Here is a 25,513-nt window from a genome sequence, read left to right as displayed (position 1 = left end):
CTATCAAAGCTCAGAATAGTTTGACAACATTTAATTATTTAGGCTTATATGATCAAAAAATGTGTGGTTTTTTACTGTATTTACAGTGGTCTCCTATGCTGTGTTCACTCCCCTAAAATAATCATTGTGCATTGCTTACTATAAAATCTCCAGCCTTCCATATTTAAAGAACTTGCTTGTACAAATCATGGTCAGTATAATAATTATTTTGAATGCATCAGCCTACTGGGGAACTAAAAACCTGGGTTGAGCTCAGTTTTAATAGTCACAGATTCAGAGCGTAAGAACATCTAAGCTGTCATTCCTAACTGGGTCCTGCCAGTTTAGCAGCTGCTGACAACAGGTAGAATTCATGCCACAGAACATGAAAATGTATCTGCTACCAGAGGTATGTCCTGGGGGATTTTTACATCACATTGAGAGAAATTAAGAGTTCCACTGTAAAAAAATTTTATGCCCTCCTGGAGGGCAACAAGAGGCTGAATGATCAGGGAGAGAAAATCTGCTGGAAGGCTTTCATATGATCTCTTCCACAAGAAGGCAAAGGTATGCTAGAAGAGCTTTGATCCTTAGGTATCTATTTTTTCCCCAGTTCCACATGGTTGTCAGGATACTGAAACAGAAACTTGGTCTGGAGGCATTTATGGTGCTGAAGTGTCCTAACTTCTTAGAAGTGTGTTACTTCTTAGAGTGGAAAGACTCAGACTTCTGCTAAAACTTCAGAGGTCAGATTTGTCTTAGTCCTTTTTAATTGAGAGGCTCATTATCTAAGGAGCCTTCCAGAGCAAAATAATGTGGAAAAAAAAGCTGGATGCGGTTGTGGAAAAGTTTGTTTGAAACAAGGTAGGGATCCATTTCCTTGCATGCATTGGGTAATATGAAGCACAAATATTGAGTGCCTGATACATTCATTCCCTTGGGAATGCTGCTTTTGAGGGACAACTAAAGGCATGCCCTGTCTCAATCACAAGGCAGAGTGGGGTGATTAGAGTCTATGGTTAATATGTGCTCTGCTATTTCCAGACTTATGACACTACTTTCTACACCAGTTTTCCAATGCATGCTCTCACAATATAATTTTGTATTTATTTTAAAAGGTAGTGTGGTGATGTTTTGTTCTAGCTGTTTTCACAACCAAATTTTTATTTAATTAACTTCCAGATAATAATTTTTATTTGTGTTAAATATCAGAGAAGAGGTTTTTGAATTGTGCTAAACCACTGAAAATAATGATTTGAAATAATAATAATTTATACCACTTTCTTGCCAGTATCTGCTGTATTAACATGAAAACTAGGTATCAAAATTATGCTCTATACTGGACTAAAATGTTAGCTATTCTCTTGCAAAAGCATGCTTCAATACTGAAATAACACTATATTAAGAGCACTTTGAAAGTACACTTACTGTGATTATAATTAAATACAACGTATATCAGTAAGGTGCATCCAAAGCTTATAAATTCTTACTGCAATTACATCTGCCAGGGGCTTCGAATTTCTCTTGGTCTCAAATTTTAACATTTGTTTGTTTCTAATTGTAGCAGTACTTCTGCTTGCTTCAGAATTTTGCCTGATCACTTAATCCAACAGATCTGTGGAACTGAATATGTTTGTACATCGACCTCCATGCCTATGGGAGTGTTAGAAAGCAGTAAATAGGTTATCTGTCTCTTTAGCTCTACTGATGTTTTACAGTCCCTATGATGCTGTACCAGAGCTGAAATATATTAAGCTACCTGACAGTCATTAAGTCCTAAAAGCTGGATATTAGCATAAATATGGTGTATTAAATATTTTACTTTAGTTGATACTATATGAGCTTTGTCCTCATTCATGTTACTAAATTTAACTAATATTAAATTTTGATGTATTTATTTATGTATTTATTTAAAAATATATGCATCATAGAAGATTTTATAGCAAGAGCTGGGGTTTGAGAATGAATGAAACCTTAATATGTATTGAGCAAGGGTAAGTAAACTGTCCCTTGCAATGGGAATTGAGCTTCTCAGCTGATTGGGATTCTCTGTGATGTTCAGGCACCTTAAACTAATATCTTCAATAAAAAGTTATTCTTCAGCGAAAAATTGTATAAAGTCATTCAGATTTTTAGCCTCCTAAAGTATAACATTCCAACATTATGAGTATTTCTTTGAACACATTCAGTAGTGCATTACTGTTATGGCCATTTTTTTGTTGTCTTCCTCTTTTCTATCTTTTTCTATCAATATTGATCACAAAGTTGTAGTTTCTGTGTAGCAAATAGTTCAGTGTGAAAAAAAAAAATAAAATAATTTACTGGCTTGGGTTTTTTTCTTTGTCAGCACTGTGGAAACCAAAGCCTCTTTGTTGGAATAGGCATAGAAAGACTTTTAATGTGAGATTGGAGCTCTTTGGTTTTTCAAAGGAAATTTTGTGACTACTTTCTACAGGAGGCAGTTCCTGACTCATTCTATAGAGCTATGACTCCTCCCCTTTAGTCAAGAAAGAGATCATAAACCATTTTGAATCCCAGATTACTTATCAACAAAAGATGACACTGTGTATCTCATGAGGCTTACATACATTTTTTAGTGTTATGCTATAGCAAATAGGCTTAAAATCTTCCAGAGGGATAAAAATTGCCATCTTCTGTGGCGTGATAGGGAAAATTCATTGGAGGTGCAAACTATATTTCCATTAGGAATCTTTTTGCCCTCTAAAATTAAACTTTGCTTACTTTGACTTCTGAAAAATCAAGAAGAAAAACAACCTGTCAATGTTGAATGTATCTATCTGGGAAAAGATCTGAAAATGAGAAGTTGAGGTCATCTATGAAAGTGTTTGGGAAGCCAAGCTGATCTTACTGGTAATTATACTCTATAGAAAACTAAAAAACGTTATGACAATTAGGTTTTTTTTCTCCTGTGTTCAGGTGGAACCTTATTCAAGGAAAAGTGGTTAAGTAATTTAGCTTCTTTGTATTACATGATGTTTCAGAACAGCTTACTCAATATACAGAAATCTTTCATATAAGGAAAGAATAATTTTTTCTTATTTAGCAATTAGATACATTAAATAGAAGGTAAGTTACTGAAAGTAGATGGAAAAAAACCTTAAGACTATTTTAGATACTAATGAGGAAAAATATAATTTTTAGAGCCACCTAATTATTATCTAATAGTCTTTGAGAGACTAATCTAACCTTTCTTGTAGGTATCAGAATTGCAAATACGTAGTCTGAGATAATTGAGGGTTAAAATGAGTGCTATGAGTGGCACTTTAAGTATAGCGTGAAATAATCAATTTTTTAAAGTGTTCTTTAGCATTTATTTTTTTCAGAACCTTTGTATTTTATGCCTGTATTATCTCAGTATAGCTTTTTCTGTGAGCTCTTTTCTGACTGAAGTTGTACGAAGTGGAACAGGCGTGTTTTCATAAGTAACCCTTGTGCCATATCTGTATCTCAGTATGGTACATAGCAGGTTTTGCTTTCTTCCCATATTGTAATTTGTTTGTCATAAACTTCATGAAATACCAAGGGAGACTATTACAGCTGACAGACACAAGTGCTGCACCACTGACTTAAATGGATTTGTGCCTGCCTACATCCATCATAAGTTTGGTTGTCTTCCAAAATATTCTTTCTGTTGGAAATAGCAATTTCAGCCTGTTCCACCAGTAATGCTGCTAGAATTAATAGTGGTATTATGCAGTGAAATGCAACTGGTTAAATTATGCCAATTCTTTCTTTCATTAGATGACCTTATTTTTGTTTATATTTCAATGCTTCTGTTTTATTAAAAATCCAGGGGGGTTTGAAATTAATTTGAATACAGAAGAAAAAATCAAAACTTTCCGTCTTAACAGTGTTACCCAGTTGTCATTTCCATGTTGATATGCATAAACACTGTCGCTTCAAACAACATTTTGCTAGCCAGTCATTTTGACAATATCACTTTCTCTGTGCTGCATCAGATGTTAAATTGCTAAATTTCAAGGCCCTTCATAATGTCACTCCTCCCTGTTTATTTCCCAATTGGTGTCAAATGCATCACTCTTGCTCCCAGGTGTCTCCTGATGTCAGCATCCCACTACATATTTCAGCAAGCCCTCCTTTGCTGTGCACCATCCCTTATGCTTGAGAAGAGATTTTTGTAGGTGTCTTTTGGGCTGCTTTATGAATGCCTTCAAATCCCTCCTTCCCTCCCCTGTGCTCGGATGCCTGCAGGGATGGTGCCAACAGTTAAGCTGGTGATGTGTTGTGACTCCAGCCAATATGGTCCCAGAGTTTCGTGCTCTCCCCTGTTTGTATCCATCTGTTCTCCCTCCTCTTGTGTTCAGGATGTGCTTATGTGCCTGTCACTGTCGTGGGGGAACGGCAGGAGAGCTGAAGTAACTTGGCATTAGCTAATGGGGACACAGGCAGCTCAGCGTGGGGGACCTCTCTGGGTCCTGGGGTGCAGCACAGTTCTAGCCCTGGCTGCAAGAGCAGACACTGCTCACCAGCTGTCCTTCCTACGTGTGTTTGTGGAGATCCTGCCCCATGGTCATGGTCCCATCCTGAACTTGACCCTCTTCAGGTAACTCTCACAAAACTTTGAAAACCTAACTTTTATGAGACAGTCATCTGAAATTTAGTAAGTGGTGGAGAAAACAGGAGGGAATATATTTTTCTTATCATTAAATTGCTTCTAAATTTCTGATAAATAACATTAAAGCACACAAAGTGAAAAGAACATGCAACTTCACTATATATTAAATAGAAATCAGACATTTTCAAATCAATGCTAGCAACGTCAAATAAAAATTGAAAAGACCAACACAATGTGTTGGTGTTGAAAAATAGTTTCTAATAATTTCACTAAATCAGCAACATAACAAAATTGTTTATATTTTAAAAAGTTGTGCACAATTATAAACAGAACAAATATTAAATAGATGATACAACAGCAAGGTTATACATCACCTGAGATATTTTAATATCTACTGTTATGGGCAGGATGTCTTATCTGTGATCTTAGCTTAAGTGAGTCTGCTCTGTGAACATTTACTAGTCGTGTTTATTGCCTTATAATTTCAGACTACAAAGTAATCCTGTATGTTCTCGGAAGTCAGGTGTTCAGGCATTTTTTACCAGTGAATAGGAGTCCTAAGCAGCTATTTAATATCCATACAATGTGGATTTATTTTAAAGAGTTGAGGAATAGATATTTAAAGCCACAGAATTTATACAACTCTCCCCTTAATCATGTAAGCAGTTAAATTTGGATAGACAGAGTTTAGAGAATTTCAGTTTCAGAGGCCTGGATTCAAGGCTTTCTAAAGATTCATTTGGATTATATTTTGTTCATAAGGTTTTGAAAATATTGTGAAATTTTTATTTAATTTAGTTTCTAGAAAAGGAAGAATTGTTTTTGAAAATTGTGTTTGACCTTCAGAGTGATTTCACCTAATATCAGCCAAATTCTTTTTATAGAATTTTTATGATTTATAGGGGACAACAAATAATTTCTAGTTTTGTAGACAGATAGCTTTGGGGTTTTCAGGAGAAAGTAAATCACTGTTCATTCCTAGATTAAACAAAACTTACAAACAAAATTAACCAAAACTCCCCACAACAGTTCCTCCCCCAAATTTATTACTTGAGTGTAATTAAATATCCTTGGTCTTCTCTGGTGAGGATAAGGATACTTTTTCCCTTTTGCATAATTCTGAGGTACTCTAATGCTGGTGTGATGACTTTCTCAAGTAGGAATGAAGCTGCAGTCAAGTTGTTTCAAATGAGAGCTAAGCAAGACAATAGAAAAAAATGCTCTCTAGAAAGATTACAAAATATCTAGACAATTGAAGAGTTATGTAAATTCAATCTGTAACCCTTCTTAGCAAGAATTATAAGAGGAATCTATTTTAAGATCATTAGTCTGAAATCTTAATCTTTCTGCTACTGGTGTTATTATCAATTAGTATCTTGTGGCATATGGTGGCAGCATCATTAAAGATAATAATAGTTAAGGCTCTTATACAATACTTGCAGTTCTGCAGTGCTAACCTCCAACTCAACTGGGCCAAGAAAATGTACCTTACAGAGCTGAGCATTCTGCCTGGGAAATAAAGCCCAGTGGTGTGTAGGGTTGTGGACCTTTGCCTTAATCTGGAGGCAATATTGACAATACTGATGTACTGGTGTCCACAGTTCCTTTTCAAAATAAAATTTTAGAAAAGTGATGATAGTTGGTACTTGAAAACTTCAAGCTCTTAAAATAAAAGCAAGTTTTGAATGACTTCTCCAATCCCTTTTTTCAGTGGAATGTAGAGGTTTGTCTTATTAGTTGCAGGGCTTTTGGGGAAAAATCATGTATTAGGAGGAAGATCAGAACACTAGTAACAAGAGGGAGAGCTGAACAGGCCTGACTACAGACATAAGAACTTTGCAGGAATTCTTATTAAATATGAACTATTACTGGAGTTAAAGACATAACTGACTAAAGTCAGTAGTTTAAAATAGAGAAGTCTCTCTAAAACTGAGGTGGTAAAAGAAGCAATGTCAGTAGAGCACATATTGTGACTTGCAAAAAGACTCTTAGATAGTCCCTGCTTGCCCATCCCTCAGTCCTTGTCTCAGAACAAGTAGAACCAAGAGGTTATTTTTAAAGAAATAAAATAACCTGGTGTTTAGGTGATTTCACTGTCACCTTGGGAATACTTACTTACACGTCATCCTATCTCTTCTGCACTTTAATTAGCAACAGAAACTTCAGCAGTTCATAATAGTAGCCTTTAACACTATTTTACTACTTAGTCCCTCTCACTTTTTTAATTGTTTTCCCCTAGCAAATACACAAATAACTATTGACTATAAAATAGTCAATAAAGGTTCTGTTTATCAGTAGTGCTTAGAAATATCAGTAACAACCCCGTCTTTTATTGTATATTTTGTGGTGATTTAAAAATGAAGTTTTGGGCTATTGGACACACATGAATGTGGAAACATGAAACTAAGACCAAGGTTTTAAAACTCTGTTAATGTATTTGATTTTCTTTCAAACAAAAGGAGCTGTACATAATCTTCAGAAAACAAATCAGTGCTTGTCTGAGGTGAGATAGCCCTAGAAACTTTCCTCTTCTTTCCTGTTACTTACCAATAATCTCCAGAAGTGGTTTATAAGAAGACATTATAAAATTCAAATGTTAAACAAATTTCCATTTAACATTTTCTTTTTTCCTTACAAGCAAATGTTGCATCCTACAAGATTTACTTGATTTTAAGGGCAGCCAAGACCCATTTGAGTTTTTCCATTGAGTTCTGTCATATTTCAGATGGTCTTGCATATTTAATTAATATGAGAAGTTACATTTTTTGATAAATTAGTCATGCTGAGGACATAAGCATATACTGTTAAGATTATTTTCCATACAATACTTATTTGCATAATATAGATGGTATTACTGTAAGACTGAGGAGCATCATCTGCAATGTCTGAATGAAAGAGCAGGCTGCTTGTTTCTGAATGTCTATATTCAGCTGTGCTCTGTAATAATGCTGTTTCTGAGGAAACACATGCCTAGGAAAACAGGATTTTAAGGGAACTTGAGAAACTTCTCAAGGTGATCATGGCAGGAAAAAAATGCCCACTTTCAAATGCCCACTGTGGCTTCCTGAAAGTATTCCTGTGAGTGAAAACATTTCCACTCACACTTCCACACTCACTTGTGAGTGGAAAAAAACCCCTTAAAACAAGGGGAAATGGTGCATTTTGGAAGGCACAGAAGCATCTGAGCAGAAATGTTGGGAGAACTGGCCTACTGACCATGTACAGATCAGGGCAGCGGTAAAACATTGCAGTCTCAGGACTGACAGCTCCATTGAAGCTCCATATCTGAACAGGTCCCCAGCTGATGCAGGATTTGTTATAGTATCATGGCTAAAGATTTGCTTTTAGACTTCCTGATGTGCCAAACCCTCACATTATTAATATTTGTTCTCTGTTGACATTTATCATTCTCATGAATATTTTTGTCAACGCCTTGGTCTCTTTCTGCTTTTGTTGGACTCATGATGGTATTTAAATGCTGCTTTACTGATGCAAACAGCTTTAACTTGTTTCAAGTTTGTGCTTATGTACTTCTTGTGCATAAAGAGCCTCTTATAGATTATGTTAACAGATAATTAAGTAGCCTTACCAAAACTGGTATAATTTTTTTTTACTTGGACCTCATACCTAGGAACCTTTTAGCTTTGGAGCTTCTAAAAGTGTACATTTTGCTGCTCCTGGCCTGTATTGATTTCAGTTGGGTAACTTTTTGTTACACAAGATAACTATGTATTCAGAATATATTCAGGAGTGTGACTAGTAAAGCAATTCAGTAATAATGAAAAAGTTTTCATTTAGGGGAAAAATGCTGTGGTCTTGCCTCTAGTCTTGCTGTGGTTTTATTAACAGGGGTTTAGGAAGATCTTCAAAACTGTAGCTAAAAACCAATATCAGTTTACTAATCGCTTGCAATCTTGCAATACTTTTCTATGAAACTTTCATATTTTAAAAGTAGAAAAGTAGAATTTGATTCTATACTTTTTTTTTTCTTTAGTGAAGAATAGATTAAAGGGGAGATGAAAAAAACTTGATACACTTGATGGAAAAATGACTGTTCAGTGTATGTAATACTTGGTCTGACTTCCCACACAACAGCTTTGCCAATATTTTAACTGAGGAGAAGGTGCTTTAGTGTTCAAAAGTTGAGGTGTGGACAGTCCTGGTCTGGATTTGGGGAGTCAAGGAACACAGGAAGTTGATTTGCCCCAAGGCTTTTTGCAAAAGATGTCATAATAAACCAGTGACTGACAGGGGAAAGGAATTTTTCCTTCTCCTCCTTTCTCCTTAGTTCAAGTTCCAAATCACAAACATGGATCTGTACTAGTATTTGAAAACACAAACTGTCTGGACACACAGCAAAAACTACCCTAATCCTACAGTTATATGGAAGGTCTAATCTTACTGTACCATGGTAGCTTGAAGAAAGAATCTGTACTTTTGGGCACTATATTTGTCCTTGAATGATTATCTTTACTTACCCTAAATACACTACCTGCTATTTCACATAGATTAGCGAAATTTAAACCTTTGGGGATGAAGCACTTACTATAACTGTCTAATTTAAAAAGCTTTAATTCAATCTGAAAAAAAAAAACAAAACAAGCAACAACTAACAGAATGCACACAGAGGTAACTCACAGGAATAGTTTACATGAAGCTGACAAAACATTTTTCACTAGTAAAATTTACATGTATGGTAAATGTCTCTGACACCTCGGGAGATGGTAATAAATAAAAAAAATTATTCTTAAGACTTTTTTTCCCCCAGAATAAAACCCAAAGGATTATTTTAGGGGTTTTTCACAACTAGACAACGGAGCAAAATCTGTTCATGTGATGAACATGTTTTTCTCTGTGGAAAAAAACTACTTCCTACAGCTTGCTTTTATTAATGGACTGCTACTGCAGCCATGTTCTTCAAGGGTCTGATCACTGATGATTCAAAAATCTAAATTATAAAAAGTCTTCATCTTTTTATTGCAATTTTTAAAAGACTTGATGTAGATTGGCAGTTTACAAACTTGAAGTGACAGTTTCTGCATGACTTTCAGTAGCACCATTAATAATTGTGTTCCAATTAGTTATTTCCACAGAAGCACCTGTGTCATTCATTTGGGAAAAATTCAGTTCTGCATGTTGTCATTGAGAAAATGAAATTTGTTTTAATAAAGCTCTGTCTTAAATATTACCAGGTAAAGACTCTTATATTCTGTTCTATTAAGTTGTTGCCTAGAGGAAATCCCTGGTCCTCTCTCCAGTTCTTACAAATTCGTTTTTTCCTTCCTCAGTGATACATTATTCAATCAATTGGAGTAAAATTCTAATAGAAGAACTTCAAACAGAAGGATAGAGAAATTCAATTATCTTATAACAATTTATTCATAATTAACTAAAGGTTTTGTGCCTAGCCCTCTGCTCTGATTCATAAATTCTTTAAGGATACAAAATCTAGAGTCAGCACAATAAGCTAGTCTTATGCTAAACTGAAAAATATGATAACATCAGTGTCCCATTTTACCTTAAAATACTTTTATGACTCTTAGTTCAAGGAAATACAGATATCTCAATTTTCAACTTAGCACTCATTTGACTTATTATAATTTCAAATCTCTTCAGATAGCTTTATGTAATTACAACAGAACTTACAAGATTTTCACATTAAGCTTTGAGCTGAACTTGTACAAGATGCACCACTCCTTTCCAAGAGGTTGACCTTTCTGCAATCATAGAATCCTTGAATAATTTAAGTTGGAAAAAGCCTCTGTTTTCATCAAGTCCACCAGTTAACCCAACACTGCTGTGCTCTCCACTGAGCCATATCCCTAGGTGCCACTTTCATGTCTTTTGAATGTTCCCAAGGATGAATCCCCAACTTCCCTGAGCAGCATATTCCAATGTCTAAAATGTGCAAATTCCAATGCCTGAAATCTCAGCGTTTGTGAAATAAGCATTTCTGGTGGGTCCCTCCTCTGGGGCAGCACAGTAATGCTGAGTTTCTCTGACTTTCTGCTGTATTTCTGGTAGCTCAGTGTGAATGGTGCTGGATGCTCTCTGTAGTAGGCACTGTCAGCTGGGTCCATAGGCTCAGAGCTGTACCCTCCCATGTCTGTAGGGTGCTCTGAGTGGAGTTGTCTTTGGAGTTCAGCTGCTTCCTTTCTAGCCAGCTGCTAAAGTGGGACACAGGACCATCATGTGCTCAAGGATTAACTTCTTAGGTGTCTTCATCATCTTAAGGGGTATATTTTATAGGGTGGATTTAAATTCCCAAAGTTAAGTAATAATTTAAATCACAATGCAATATACCTTAATATTTTTTTTATATAGGCTTGATTATTTTTCTCTAGCAGCAATATTTTTTTAAAAGCTGTTTTAAAACACAGTGTATCATAGGCCAATACAGTGTTGGAACTGGGTACACCACTGCTTTCAAATGACCACAAAATAATAACATGTTGTAGTTGAAAAAAGGCTTTTACCTAAAGAATCTATTTTTTCATCAAATGCCAGCTAAATTCCAATTAAAAGTACATAGCCTGAAGATTTTATGTGCTGCCACACATATACACGTGTGCACAAACATGCATATACATACATTGCATTCTTTTTATCAGATGTAGAATATCATCACTTACTCCACTAGAAATGGAAAGTTTTAAGAGTTGCAATTAGCTTGGGAATCAAGGCCAGAACTTAAATCCTGTTGGACAACACTGATATTTTCCCAGAACACTATGCCTACTTCAACATCAATGGTCTAGATACATATAAAATATACTATGTAGGCATTTCCAGTATTTAGCTACTTAAAAATATTTTTTTATGTGTAACTAGGGCAAAAGCACTTGACCTATACTACTTTAGGTGGAATTTCTGAAGACATTTTTAATATTATATAGTTGCTTTTATAATATAAAATCTATTCTAAAAAGATTTATCTAAAGTAGAGTTGGCAATGTATTTTAATCAATTCCACCTAGCCATGTTCTTGTTGAATATTAACATGTATCATTCTGCTGCTGAATCAAACTCATTCTTAGAAAAAACTATTTCATCTTTTTGAAACACTTGAATAACACAAATCATTATGCTAAGTACATACAGATTCAGCCTCTTGCTGAATATAGGGCTACAGAGAGGATCAAACACTTTACCTGTCTCAAAAATAGGCCAGGTATTTCAATTTTGATAACTGTAGATTATCAGAGTTCCCTTTCATTTGTTGATGTATTTTCCTGTGGTGTGCATCACAGAGAAAAAATTGAGATTAATGAAAATAGCTCAGATATTCAGAAAAGATGGAATAGTAAGGAAAGAGATGCTGGGCTGTACTTTCATGAGTAACAACGTGTATATGCGCATAAAGCAAATAATACAGCTCATAATTAAATTGAATCAGAAATATGTTGAATAAATACACTGAAATTATAATGTTTAGTAAAGAACTTCACTGCACAGGTATTTTTTAAAGGGTTACATAAAATAGTGGTCTTAGTGCTTGGTTTTCTTTCCAAAGAAAAAGACAAAAGAACCAAAGCAACATTTTGAGGGCAGTTGAGTGACATGAAACAAAGGATTGGTTTCTAAATTTTCCCATTTATATACATATGTGTGTATAAGTGAAAGAACACAGTATCGTGAATCTCTTTCTTGAAAATTGAACAGCAGTAACTCCAGCTGGTGAAAGGGTAAAAATTATGAGCTTTTTTATTTTACTGTATCTTTCAGTCTCATAACATTATAAAAACTCTTAATTTTGGTTCACTCAAATGGCTTTCTGATATTTAAAAAGTCAAACTGATTTTTAAAAAGTGGATGTAATTTTCATTAAGTGAATTGATTTTTCTTTTAATTTTTTTTTTTTTTGGCTAGTCTTCACAAAATTGAGCTCAGGATACATGATTAATGTTTAGGTTATAGGATAAACCTGTGTTGGAATATTTTAAACCCTAGGGTGCTATAATTCCTTAATACTTTTTGTATCTCTAATTGTTAGTTAGGTTTGTTCTTGGGTGTATGTCATTTTAACCAATGCAAAAGACATCAAAATCTAGGTATCAATGTCACAGGCAGCCTTTTCCAATTTCATTCATACTTGGTGACTGGATTCCAGCACCCTGTTCATAAAATTCCTTGTTAATTGCTACATATATGTTATATTATACAGATCAAGTTAGGTGGTTCATGTCAAAAATTACACTTGTACTGCACAAACAGCATAAATCATCTTCACTTGTAAGTACCTATCTTTTTCCATCAGCTGGTATATAGCTTCTTGAACTTAAATCTACCTTAAATTATCCAGCATTAAATGTTGGTCTGCTCTGATATTAATAATGACTTTATTAGGGGAAAATATAAAATACATAGAGACATGTGAGGTTATAATTATCTCCATTTATTAGTTCTAGCCTCTAGAAGAGGCAGAAGTGTTTAGAGGAAGATAATTGTCTTCTTTAAAGAGGCAGAAATGTTTACTGGAATATAATTTTTACAGTAATCCCAGTAGTACACCAGTATTCTGAAGAATTCAAGGGGTTTTGGGTTTTGCTTTAAGACGACACATAATAAATAACAAAAAAATCTTGTGGGTTTCTTTTTTGTTGGTTTTGGTGTTGTTGGGTTTTTTTTGTTTGATTTGTTTTTTTTCTGGTGTTTTTTTTGTGAGGCTTTTTGTTGGTTTTTAGGGGGTTTGGGGGGTTTTGGGGTTTTTTTTTTTTTTTTTTGAGTTTTGGGGTTGGGTTGGTTTTTTCTTTGCTTTGGTTGTGTTGGTTTTTTTTTTTTTGTTTTTTTTTTTTTTTTTATGTGCAGCCTGAATAAGAGGGCTGAAAAGCAACTCTGGGAGCTACATGGCCAGAATGGAATGAGGCCAGCTTCATGTGGGCTCATACAGTAAGGAATTGTGAGAAAGAAATGCACCTTATTTTGTGCTTTGGGTAGCAAATGTTGATGGTTTTATTCTCATACTTTTAGCCTTTCTTGGTGTGATATAGCTCATTACATTGCAAAATTCTCCATGCTGGTTTACTTCCCTGCACTGTATCCTGTCACTCCGTTCCTTCCCACATTCCCAGCTAGAAGGAGGAAAGTTTTGTTTGGGAAAGTCTGCATAGGGAAGAGTGCTCTGTCAGCCGCTTGGAAAGATGCACATATGTGTGTAGAGGTATATAATTTTTTTTCAATACCTGTTATTTCTGTGGCAGTTGCCTCATGGATATGCAGAGGGTAGAAGGATAGGAGTGATAGGACAGGTTTAAGGAATTGACCAGGTAGTAACTAGGAGCGCTACTTAGCCATAACCTCCTTCATTGTTTTGATTTTAGGGATAAACTAATTAATTGCTGTCTGGAAGACTTAACAGTTATATAGGTAAATGCTTTTCTCAAGCTGCACAAAACACGTAGAATGGGTCACATGGAGAACTTTGTGATCAAGCAGTCTTGCTTGCTGTACCTCAATTATTAGGACCTGGCAGTCACAAAGGGCTAAGGGGATTTTTAAGTTATATAAAAGAGAAATTTTCATAGATCCATACTTTAAATTAAGAATCTTCTATAGGTACAGAGTTTTAAATTGGAGGGATATCTTATAAGCTTCCTAAGGCTTGTAAATTATTCTTTTGTGTGCAATTTTTCCTGTCACATTAGATGTGAGGCATGTTTCAGTGCTATGCATCTTTTTATATATTAATGGAGAAAAACTATTGGAAAAAATTCTAATACTGTTGCATTTGGTGGGTAGTTTCCCACTGATTCAGAAGGAAAAGGCTTTAATTTCTCTAGCCTATATTGAAAAAGAAATAAGCCACTGAAACAAATTCTTTGACATTTTCGTCTTTGGAACTCCAAGCAGTATATTAACATGCCTTTTTTGACAAGTTTATTTCTCTCTTTTATAATAAGTCTCCTGAGGTCAAGCTGTGCCCTCTTAGAGTATGGGATCTGCCTAAAAGAACCCAAAATTCATGGCTGCAGCACTGGTGAAATAAAAAGTAGCTGGGATTTTGGTCTTCAGACAAATACCTTTTACCTTCAGTGTGCACATCAGTCAGCCTCTATGCTTAGGTGAACAAGGATTCAATTATTTCCTGGAATACTGTAAATAACCCAAATCAGAACTATAATTTCTAGACATCTGCTGGCTTCTCTTTTCCTCCAATGTTGGTTTTACAGTTTTCAGCCACTGTTCTCTTATCTTTCTCCTGAAAGTGAAATCTTGCTCTGCAAATGTTATTTGCATCCCCAACTTTCCTCTCCAGAAAAGCAGATATGGTCTAACTGCAAACAATGGCTGGTCATTGATTGTCTGTGAGCTTCCTTATGGCAGAAGGGGGAGCGTGTGTTATCATCTTAACTTGCTGGTGTTCTTGCTGGAGGCATAGAAAAATCTGCAATGTATTTAGGCAACAAGTCTGAGAACAGCTACTTTCAAACAATCAAAAATAAAACCTATGAGAAGAGGAATAGGAAGTAAAAAAAAAAAAAAAAAAAGAAAACTCACACCAAAAAGAACAACCAAGACCAATGCTGAAGCATTCTTCAAGTATTTCTGAAGCCAGGGAAACTGATGGCATATAATAGCCATGAAAATGTTCCCTCTTTCCAATAAAATGTCATGGATGGGGTTTTAATAAGTGTTGATATTTGCTAGGCAAAAAATTCTGACTAGCATTATAAATGGCCTCATTGGATAATATGCAGTTGCAAATTCACTGTGTTTGAAAAGAGAAAGGAAGCTCTGAAACCATTTGCAATGCAAAGACGTGCTTACAAAATATGTACATCATTTGTAGACAAGAGAGAAAGATGATATTTACTTAAACTAGCAGGTTTTTTTTTTAAACTATTAAACTTAGGAGTTTCTTTGTATAATATGTAATACAATAATAAATGTCACTTAACATTTAATATTAAAACTAAATAAATTATTTGAACTTTAGAATTAAGAAAGAAGTCCCAGATAGTGATTTAAAGAATTCAATAGAGGTTATTGAATCAACAGTATTGGTAGTTCTAGACACAACCTTTTTAACTCATAATTTGAATTATGATATAAAAGACTGGAAAGATCAATGAACGAGCAAACACAAGATGGCAAAAATAAAAATGGATATACAAGTATTCTTTACACAACCATAACACTAAAATTGTGATTACAATACTCATATTTTAATTGGGAAACATAATGTATTCTGCAGAAAAATGAATGGGAATTCTTGTATTTCTTGTCTGTCTAACTTCTCCACATCCACTGAACCCTATTTTCTCCAAAAATGATGGCTACTAATCACCAAGTAGGAAACTTCTACATTTCCATGTCACTGAGGTTGATTGAAGAGACTACCAAGGACTAAGAAGTACCTAAGGGTACACCTGGAATATAAAAGGTAAATGACTACAAGGGATTTAAAAAAAAAAAAAACTTTAAAGAATTTATAGTCAACGGACTGAAGAACCAATGGGATTTTTTTTGTCCTGATCCAAAGTATAACTAAGCAGCAGGAATGAAATGTAGACTTTCCAATTCTTGAATTCTTGAATTCTTTCTTTTGAGCCTGATATGGTAGATTCTAATTTTCAATAACATTGAATAATGCATAAACAAAAATTATTTAATTTTTCTTTACACAAATTACCTATAAAGCTGTTATGGAAAACATGTATTAGGTAAACTTTGAAAAAGTAGGAATGTTCACAACACCTTCTGAAAACACTATTTCCACTATTATCACAATTTATCATATTGAAAGCTTTTCATTTGCCAAATCCCAAACATCATGCATAGAGATGAACAAGTAGAATGCATTAATGAGGCAGATCACCCTGAAAATGATATAATTGGTAACACCTGTAAGCTCAGATTTTTCAGTGAGTTTAAGAGTTATTGCATGAATCATCCATAATTTATTTGAGTCCTTAGTGAATAATAAAATCAAAGAAAGTAAAATGAATGTAAAGATTTATATTAGAATAATTACCAGTTCATAGAATCACCAGTTTGCATCACAAAATCAGTGGTTTCCCAGTGAATCTATGTTTTCCCAATACATGATTGGAAAAAAAAATATTTGGATCTTCTAAAATTACAGCTGATGAGACTTAACTTTTATGTGTATATATATATATATATATATATATATATATATATGGGTTTAAATCTTCTAAAACATTAAATATGCACCAACCATAATATTTAAACCTTATGTTTTACTGTGGATCAATAAAAGATGAAATAATTTTTAGAAACTCTAGAAATAAATTTTAGTAAGAGCAATATCAAACTTGAATGCAGAGGTATATATATCAGTCACTACAGGAATTTGTTTCACAATGGCAGCCCTGAGAGCAAGAGAGTGGGAGTTCAGGCCTTGCTCTATTTTAAATCCCCAGAAATTTGCAGGAAATCAGAGCAAATAAATTAACATCTCTTGCTTTGAATTACTTACCTATATGTATAGATGGAAGTTTTCCACCCTGAAGGGTTTTACAGCACATGAGTCACTCATGCGAAGCTTTGGGGGGAGGAGAAGAAGGAATGTTTCAGGAGACAGTACTTTGTGTAGAAGCACTTTCATAAAGGGATTATACTGTTATCCGCTTGAAAGCGGTCTTTGTTTCTAAGGTAATTTCATTTGGTATTCTAATCCTTTCAGGTAGTGATGTTTGCTTTGCCTTATTGAACCTAGAATAGGATTTTTGCATGCTTTCTTGATTTTTCTAGCCATTAAAACAGTCTGTGCCAGTGACTTGGCATAAAACTACTGTTATCCTGCCATACTGCTCCTTGCACATTCCTGTGAAGCACAGCAGATGCCTTCTGTAGTTTGCTTAAAGTGTGGCTGCAGTTACAAAAGTGTCACCATGTGGAAGAGCAGTTTGAGAACAAGTTTCCATAAACAAAGGGTGTAAAGTTGGGAAAACTATCTTCTTGGCTTATTCACACTGATTCCAGGCAAAACAGGCTGGTAAACAAGATATTCACAAAAGGGTGATTGTTACTTATGCTGCTGCTGTGAAAGGTATGCCATAATTCAGTGAGAGAGTGGATTTTGTACCTATTGCACAGAAACTATCAGTTCTTTTATGACGGTTGCTTAATCAAAATTTTCTTAAGTTGTTTCTTGCCCATATTGTTCATATGTTTAATAACGTGGACTGGGGATGCTGAAGCCAAATCTTGAAATGTGCTTCAATGATAACTTAGGGCATTACCAGTGAATGTGAGATATGACCACCATGTAATCTTTAATGCTGTTATTTCCAGAAATAGAAGTATGAAAAAAACCAGTATACTACAAAACCTAACAATCAGAAAGATTATTTACCTATCATGAGAAAAGTCTCCTACTTTGATAAAACACGGCTAAGAAAAGTTTTGAAACTTTCTTTAGCATGGGTTATTTCAAAAGCAAAACTGCAAGATAAACACAGATCATGATAGGCGAAATCTTTTTCCTTTTTTTTTTTTTGTTTCATATTTTTTTAATGCTGCAGTTTCCCAGAAGAAAAAGAGTTAAGAATGGAGAGTGAATGGCACCATTTCTCTGCTTTTGTTCACCTAGGCTTGCTCTGATTGTTCTCTGAAGACATTTTATGTAGTTAAGCAGAGTTTCAAACACCCTCTTTTTAGATAACTTGGGGCACTTGGCCCTTAAAGCACAGCTGCTTGGTGAGTTATGTTTGCCCCTCTGGCCAGACTTGGCAGGAGTCTCCTTTGCAAGAGTTCAGCCCAGTACATGAGAGAATTTCCATGTCACAAATCAGACAGGAAGTACCAAGTAGCAGCAAGGAGACCATTCTCTGAACTCGACTATAAGGGGTTCATTAGTGAGCATGTCCTCGTAGAATGCAAGGTAGGTTCACAAGTGCATCCCTTTGCCAGCCTATGATACGAGACAGAAATCGCCAATGCAGGCGGGATAATTTGAGGGACTGCATTTTTATTTAAAAGGAGAAAAGTTGTGTGTGTTGGACAAGAGGTAAGCGTGTCCAGTTAGAAGTCAGAATTACCAGAAGTCAGTCAGTTTTTCCCCTCCCTATTCTCCCATACAAAGTCCAGGGATGATGTCATTCATCCTCTATACTCTTCTTGTTACTCAGACCATTTTCTGCATTGGGTTTGGTTGCCACTAGGAATCCCTTTACCTCATGAGTTAATCATGGAGGGTGGAGATGATGACTCTTTCAGGATAGCAGACTAAACAAACTTGAGAAGCAGTCCTTCCTCAGCCATCCAACTTATTTCTACCTCATAGAATTGCATTTAGTTCTCTGTTTCATAGACTTCAAAGCACAGACCACATGCTTAAATGAAACTTCTTGCCATCAGCACTGATTTTCATTTTTCTTGACCTACAACAACATAGATTAAGCCTTTTCTGTAAATAAATGAGGGGCTTTTTGGACCTTACTCTTTCAATGTATGATTTGTCTACATTGCATATAAAGACATGAGACTTGAAGATTTTGATAGGCGGGGGATGGATGTATTTTCAGTGAATCCCCATGATGTGGTTATTCCTCAGTCAAGACCATTTCAACTATGTTTTCTGTACTGGAGTCCTGAGAAAGGATATCCCTCTTTTCCCTTGCCCCTAGTACTGCCAGCTAATTTCTACTATCTAAGCAGAGGGAGAAGAGGCACATTTCAATATTATGTCTGTAATGATAATTTTACCCAAATGTCTCAAAAGTAGGGGCTAAAAGTTCATTCAAAAATAAATATATTAATCCATAGATAGCTCTAGTAAGATTTATCACAAAAGATCACCTTGATGCTAGAAAGAACTGCTGTGTAAAATGATTGTGATTTTGTATCTGATCCTGAATCATTTACTAGTCTTTTTGCATTTAAAATATTTGTCACTGAACAGCATTATTTACAATGACTGCTATTTAAATTTTGCTTATATGTATCTGTTGTCTCTATTAACAGATGTATGGAAAGGTTCCTTATCCTTTCAGGATTCCAAGAAATATATACAACAGTGGGGAAACAAGGCTTAAAAAAAAACTAAATGGCTTGCCTTTTGAAAGTCTTTGATCTGAAAACCTAATTTGCATGTCCCAAGACTGAGATGTCTTATGCAGAAATCCATCCTCTTTCTCCATAATTAAGCAGACTACTGCATGTACTTCATCTTCAAAATATACTAATCAGCAACAAGTTTGCATACATTAATTCTCTAAATGTATACAAAAGTGTTAACTACTTTGCTTTATTACAGTTGAGTCAGACTCAGATAATAAGTACTTAAAAACTCAAAAAATTCTTCTCCAGTTTACCTTTGTAGTATACAGTACTATAGATCTACACCTTCACTAGTATTACTTTGGAAAATGCCTGCTTCTGAGAGACTTTTATCACAAGTGTACTATTCTCCAAAAGTAAGATTTATACTCTCATTATTGAGGTAGAAATGTACTTTTATTCAGCAGCCAAGTTTATGAAAGAATGCTATTTTTCCATTGTGTAAAAAAAGAAAATTGCTGCAAATACTATCTGAAGTATATGATCTGATCCAACACAAAAAACCCCCTTGAATTAATTACTCCCATTAGTTCAAAGTAATCAGACTGTCTGTGCACCTATGTTGCTAATCAGTAGCACAGAAGAATGCGCTCATTATTTACCAGCAATGCAGAAAAACTTGGCTGAAGTCACCACTTTCCCTGAATTTGTGACAGGTAAAGCTGTTGCTGACTTTTTTAGTTCAGAACCTTTCTCTCTGTCCCCTATTCACATTTGTGGATAAGAGGTTAAGATTACCTCCATTCAAAATAAGTCAGCAACCAGCTTAGAAGGCAGATTCTATTTGATGACAGTGCTGGCTTGTCACCGATATCCCAGACAAATCATCCATGCATTTTAGTAGCATCTCTTATAAAGAGGATTTGCTGAAACAGGAAAATACAAAACCTTGATCCTCACAGTGAAATGACATAATAAGTGGGTTTTTTTGCCTGGTCTTAAAAAGTCAAAAAATCTTGTTAGGTAAGTGTCATCATAGCATGTCCTGCATTTCTGTGCATTTTCTTGACTTTCATACTTCATTTTAATTGAATTGCAGCTTCTTATAGCTATTTTAAGGATCAATACTTCTTCATAGGGGTGGGATGAATACAAATCAATCTGAACACTTCAGCTCCTTCATCAGGAATTGCTTCAAACAGCAGCTCTTTCTCTGCAGTAATCTGTGTGATTCTGTTAACAGCATCAGTCACTGAAACAAGACACCTGAACTGTGTATCTTTCCCTGTTCATTTGGATTTTTCATTGTTACAGAGACCAATATTCTTTCTTATAAGGTTAGAAAAGATCTATAATAGCTTGTATACCATTATATTTTAAACTCTAGACTTCATTAACACACTCTTCAACTTGTTTGCTTTCTGACTCCTTGCTGCTTATGAATTATTCAGAGTAGATTTCACTTGAGGTAAATAGTTTGATTTGAAGTTTTTTGTATCTGGATTTAGATGCAACGAGAAGAGTTAAATGCTCAGAATTTTAAGTGAGGAGAATTGCAGAGGCTCAGCTATTAAGATGGAAGACATTTGCTGTTAGTGCTCTGGGGCTGCCATTGAGATCTCAGCACGGTGCTATTTGTCATTCTGAAGTAGGTAGGCATTATGATGCCTGGAGTATAAATCAGCCTTTACATGGTGTCGAGTCCTGAAGCACTTTGAACACTCTAATCCACTTCTGAGTTAACAGAACATTTTTGGTTTTACAAGCTTTAAAGTTTGCCTTTTTAGTTAACCCTGTCTTCTTGTCATTAATCATCATTATTTTCTAGAATCTTACATACCTCTTCAGATACAATTCTTAATGTTTTGCTTCAAATTTGTGGTGATGTCACTGAAATGAGCTTTAGTTTTAAACATCTAGTAGAGATGAAGTTCCAGCAAAATTAATATTATTCATTCTGGTCATGTAAAGAGGAATACTGCCTTATCCTACTAGCAGGCCAGCATTATTTGGATGCTGCAAAAAAGTATGATGTCTGAACCTTGTCTCCTTCACTCGCTTCTATGTAGTATCATATTAGTGTTACCTCATGGACAGAGCTGAAATGAAAGGGTAGTTGTTTCCCTGAGGCTATTTTCACTGTATGTCTGCAGTCCAGTTAATATTAGCTCGGCACAGCAAAGCAAACTCTTTTAAATGCTGATTATCTTCTTTCATCTGGGAAGCTAGTGTACATATAAAGGGTCAGTTCAGAAACTATATGTACTGTATGGAGTCAGTTCACTGAATCTCAATTTCTGCTCTTCCAGTGACTGAGTAAACATTTTAGCCATCAGCAACCATTTTGCTGATTGAATATTGCTATATATAGTCTTATATAGACTTCAGTCCGAGAGCACCGTTGTGCACTCAGTTGAATTTACAGTGCTTTTACAGGTGGAGTCGTTAGCATTAATGAAGCCTATTAAAATCACGTTGTCTCCTGGCAGGCAGCAGAGCCTGCAGGCTCTGGCCAATGCGTCACTTGCTGCGACAAGTTGGTGTTGTGGAACAGGCGCTGACTCCCGTGAACTGACAGCAACCTCAGCTCAGGCACACGTGCTGGTGCTGTGCTAGAAACTCCCCTCTGCTGCCCTGATGCTAGGAAATCTCTGCCATGCAAGACAGCTGGAGTGAAGGGAAAAGATTCTCTCAGATTAACGTGTTACCACTATCTTTAGAGAAATGCAGGCCATATTTTGATTCTTTAGTCTGCGGAACAGAGAATCCTTAAAAGGCAGGATATAATCGAGAACAATGCTGTCAGACTAATTTATTTTTCTATTTATTTACCTCTGTTTCTTAACTTTCATATAGTGGAACATAAATATTCCAGATCTAATTAATTGAAATTAGTTTAGCCCAAAAGTTAAGTTGCTGTGATCTCTGGTAAAACGCTTGTTTTCTTGTACAGCCACACAAAGTTGTTATTTTCATTAAAATGTTCATGCTCAGTAAGGAAATATAATAGTTCAGTGGCAGAGTGATTGCTTGTGCTAGTAGTAGCACATTGAAATTATATGACCTTTCATTAATCTGTACTTTGATAGGGTCCTGGAGTGGTAGGATTAATGACATTCTACTGTAAATTATTCAAATCCCTGCCTGTGCACAGACTGTCTCTTTGGAGAAACACACAAGTGATACTGAATCTTTTACTGCCTTGGAGAATAACTACAGTGGTCCAGAGACAGAAATTTGCTCATTTGTATTGTGGACCATGTGAATTGCCTAAAACCAGGCAGCTTTGCTTTTCTCTTATTATTTTTCTGCATATCATTTTACTTTTAAAAGTATTCTACTTAAGCAAAGGCTGCTTTTCCTATTCACCCATCCTTTTAATTTTATTTTTTGAGCCCCATACAGCATGCTGAGAGCTATGCACCTAGGCTAGCTTGGTGACATTCATTTCATTTGGTGCACAAGGCTTTCCTGGCTGCTTACGTTTCCCTTGTGCCACATCAGCCTCATCAAATCCTGTTTTTCCTCTTGGCTCCTTTCTGTCAGCCTGCATTCTTCTGAGCATTGTCTCTTCAGCTATATCTCATCCCATGCAGTGCTTTCAATTCTTGTTACCAACATTACCTCCCCTGCGAGGATTATAAACCCTGCTCCTAGTGCAGCAAAACTATGTGGATTTCATGGCCAGGACAACCTTTCTCTATGGAAAAGAAAATTGAGCATGATCCACTCTCACATTTTAAGATCTATTCCAGAAATTCATGGACCTGAATGTCAGAGGGACTATTAATGTTTCTGGTACAGCCCTATATAACAGCTCACAGAATTACTTCCCCAGTCATCCCTCTATACACCTGAGTAAGCTCTGATTAAAAGGCATCCTAGATCAATTTATGGGAAACAATACATCTAGCAACTGAGAGTTTTCCATAACCTTTAACCATCATTGATTAAATGTTTATCAATTATTCAGCTGGGAATCCAACTCCTACTCATTACTTTCACAGCTGTTTCTTAGACATAAGAAAAATTCTATTTTCTAGTTTCACACAGCACTTTTCTATGTGGTACTGTGTGCCATATTTATATCAACTGGATTTTTGTCAGGTCAAAAGCAAGTCCTTATGCATGGCAAGTCAATGCTCCTCTATTTAATTTTTCCCATTTTTGAAGTGTAAAAACTGGATGCAGTAAAGACTGTTCTCTCAGTGTTGTATACAGAGTCATCCTGCCTGAAAATTTCTTTTTTCTGTATTGAGGAATTGCATCAGCCATTGTTGCAGTAGTTCTCTGTCCTCAAAAGGGGAAAGCTCAAATATAGCCAATTTGAAAATCATCAGAAAGTGAACTTTCTGCAGTGGAGTGCAGGTTTGACCAGCATCAGTTGATAGACCTCCCAGGTTAGGGAGTGTTTTTTTCCTCAGCACACCACCATGCCCAAGCTCTATAGATGAATTCTGCCAATAGAAAACATCCTTTAATTTGGCTGTGGATGTTCCTGAGGCTGCTGTGCTGCTCTGCTTGTGAGTATCACTGTACAAGAAGGGCTGGCTCCCCAGAGATTCTACCTCACCTATCATCACTGCGCTGCTCTGTACCATCCCTTAGTGCACATTATGGACTGATCCTGTGCTGAGTTGCGCTTTGACAGCATGTGTGCTGCCTATGCTGCTTCTCAGCAGTTTGCAAAGCACTGCTATGCCTTTCTCTAGTGCATAGCGAATGACGCTAATGATGAGGTTCACAAACCTTCTCTCTACTGTTCTCCTTCCTAAAAGTTTTAGACTGCTACTATTTAAAAGAGGTTACTTTTTATTCTTGATGGCATATTGTTACTGGAATTAGAGATCAAAAAAAAAATTATTTTGCTGTCATGTAACAACCTTTAGAATTTTATGTAAAAGTTACTGGTAGACTTTATATACTAATGCTTTTGGAGTCCTCAGTGTTCTATAGTCTACAAGAATATTGCTGTTTGCTAAGCTCATGCTTCCCAAATTATATCATCCTGTTTTAACAACACAAAAACAGATTTCAGGAACTTTGCTTAAAATCTTTTATGGCAATTTGCCTTTGAAACTGCCACAAAATTGTTATGGCTTTTCATTTTGATTTGTTGGCAAGAAACAAGTTGACTGCCCTTTCTTTGAAAAACTTAAAGGCTGAACAGAAAATTATTTTGCTGACACACTAAATGCTTTTTGCAGCTGAACTGATTTTCTTCAGTAATAAAAGTCGATTGGTATAATGAAAAAATGTTTTATGTAAGCATCACACTATTGCACCAGTGCAGCCCTCCAGCCTTCTCTGAAACTCTTAGGCCACAGTCATTTGAATCAACAGGCTTATTCACATATTACAAGCTCAGAAGAGAAAATGTCAGCCTCAAATTGTTTCTTTGATTATATACCCAGATTAGGGAACAGCATATTAACATGCTCTCTGAAATGTATGCATGTGTATATATTTGCATAAAGAAATGCATATATTCACATATAAACAGACATTTAAATATTATTTGTACCTTTTAATTTATGTTCAGCAGCCTAGTTTCTATTTGACTGGAAGCCTGGAGCTGCTTTCTCACTGTTAAGTGGTAGTTAGTGAATTGCAATTTCAGAAGAAGTTTTCTGAGAAGCAAAATTCACTGTTACACTTCCCAGAGTAAGGCAGAAGAGGAATTTGCTGTTGCATAAACTATTGCTGTTTTCTTACTGAAATTCAAGAAATCACTGATGCTTTATATTGCTAGCTCCATACCATCTAATATAAACTATAACTATATAAGCTAAACTTAGATTCCTTGATAACTGCCTGTTCACTAATGACTTCTACTGAAGCAGTTTAATATCACCATTCATTTATTTAGGCACTTCTCTTTTTTTTTTTCCTACAGTTTTATCTTCTGCTACTGAAGCATTTAAATCTAAGAACTTGTACTCCAGTATGCTGTAATTGAGTTTAAATGTT

The 25,513-nt window shown here is 35.5% G+C and overlaps 1 protein-coding gene across 8 annotated transcripts in view; it reads left to right on the top strand.

The window, feature by feature from the left end:
• The window catches only part of RALYL (RALY RNA binding protein like), a 374,914-nt gene that overhangs the window by 92,390 nt on the left and 257,011 nt on the right, over nucleotides 1–25,513 (top strand). Inside the window, exon 1 of one of the 8 annotated variants that reach the window (XM_068185860.1) lies at nucleotides 22,224–22,244. The exons of the other annotated variants lie outside the window; for them this stretch is intronic. The gene's annotated coding sequence lies outside the window, so the exon portion shown is untranslated. Of the gene's footprint in view, nucleotides 1–22,223; nucleotides 22,245–25,513 lie in introns of those variants that run through there. 8 annotated transcript variants of the gene reach the window in all.

Source organism: Anomalospiza imberbis, chromosome 1 (genome assembly GCF_031753505.1).
Source record: "Anomalospiza imberbis isolate Cuckoo-Finch-1a 21T00152 chromosome 1, ASM3175350v1, whole genome shotgun sequence".
NCBI classification, from domain to species: Eukaryota; Metazoa; Chordata; class Aves; order Passeriformes; family Viduidae; genus Anomalospiza; species Anomalospiza imberbis.
Note: the sequence above shows the minus strand (reverse complement) of the source record. Positions and strands in the feature narration are given on the sequence as shown.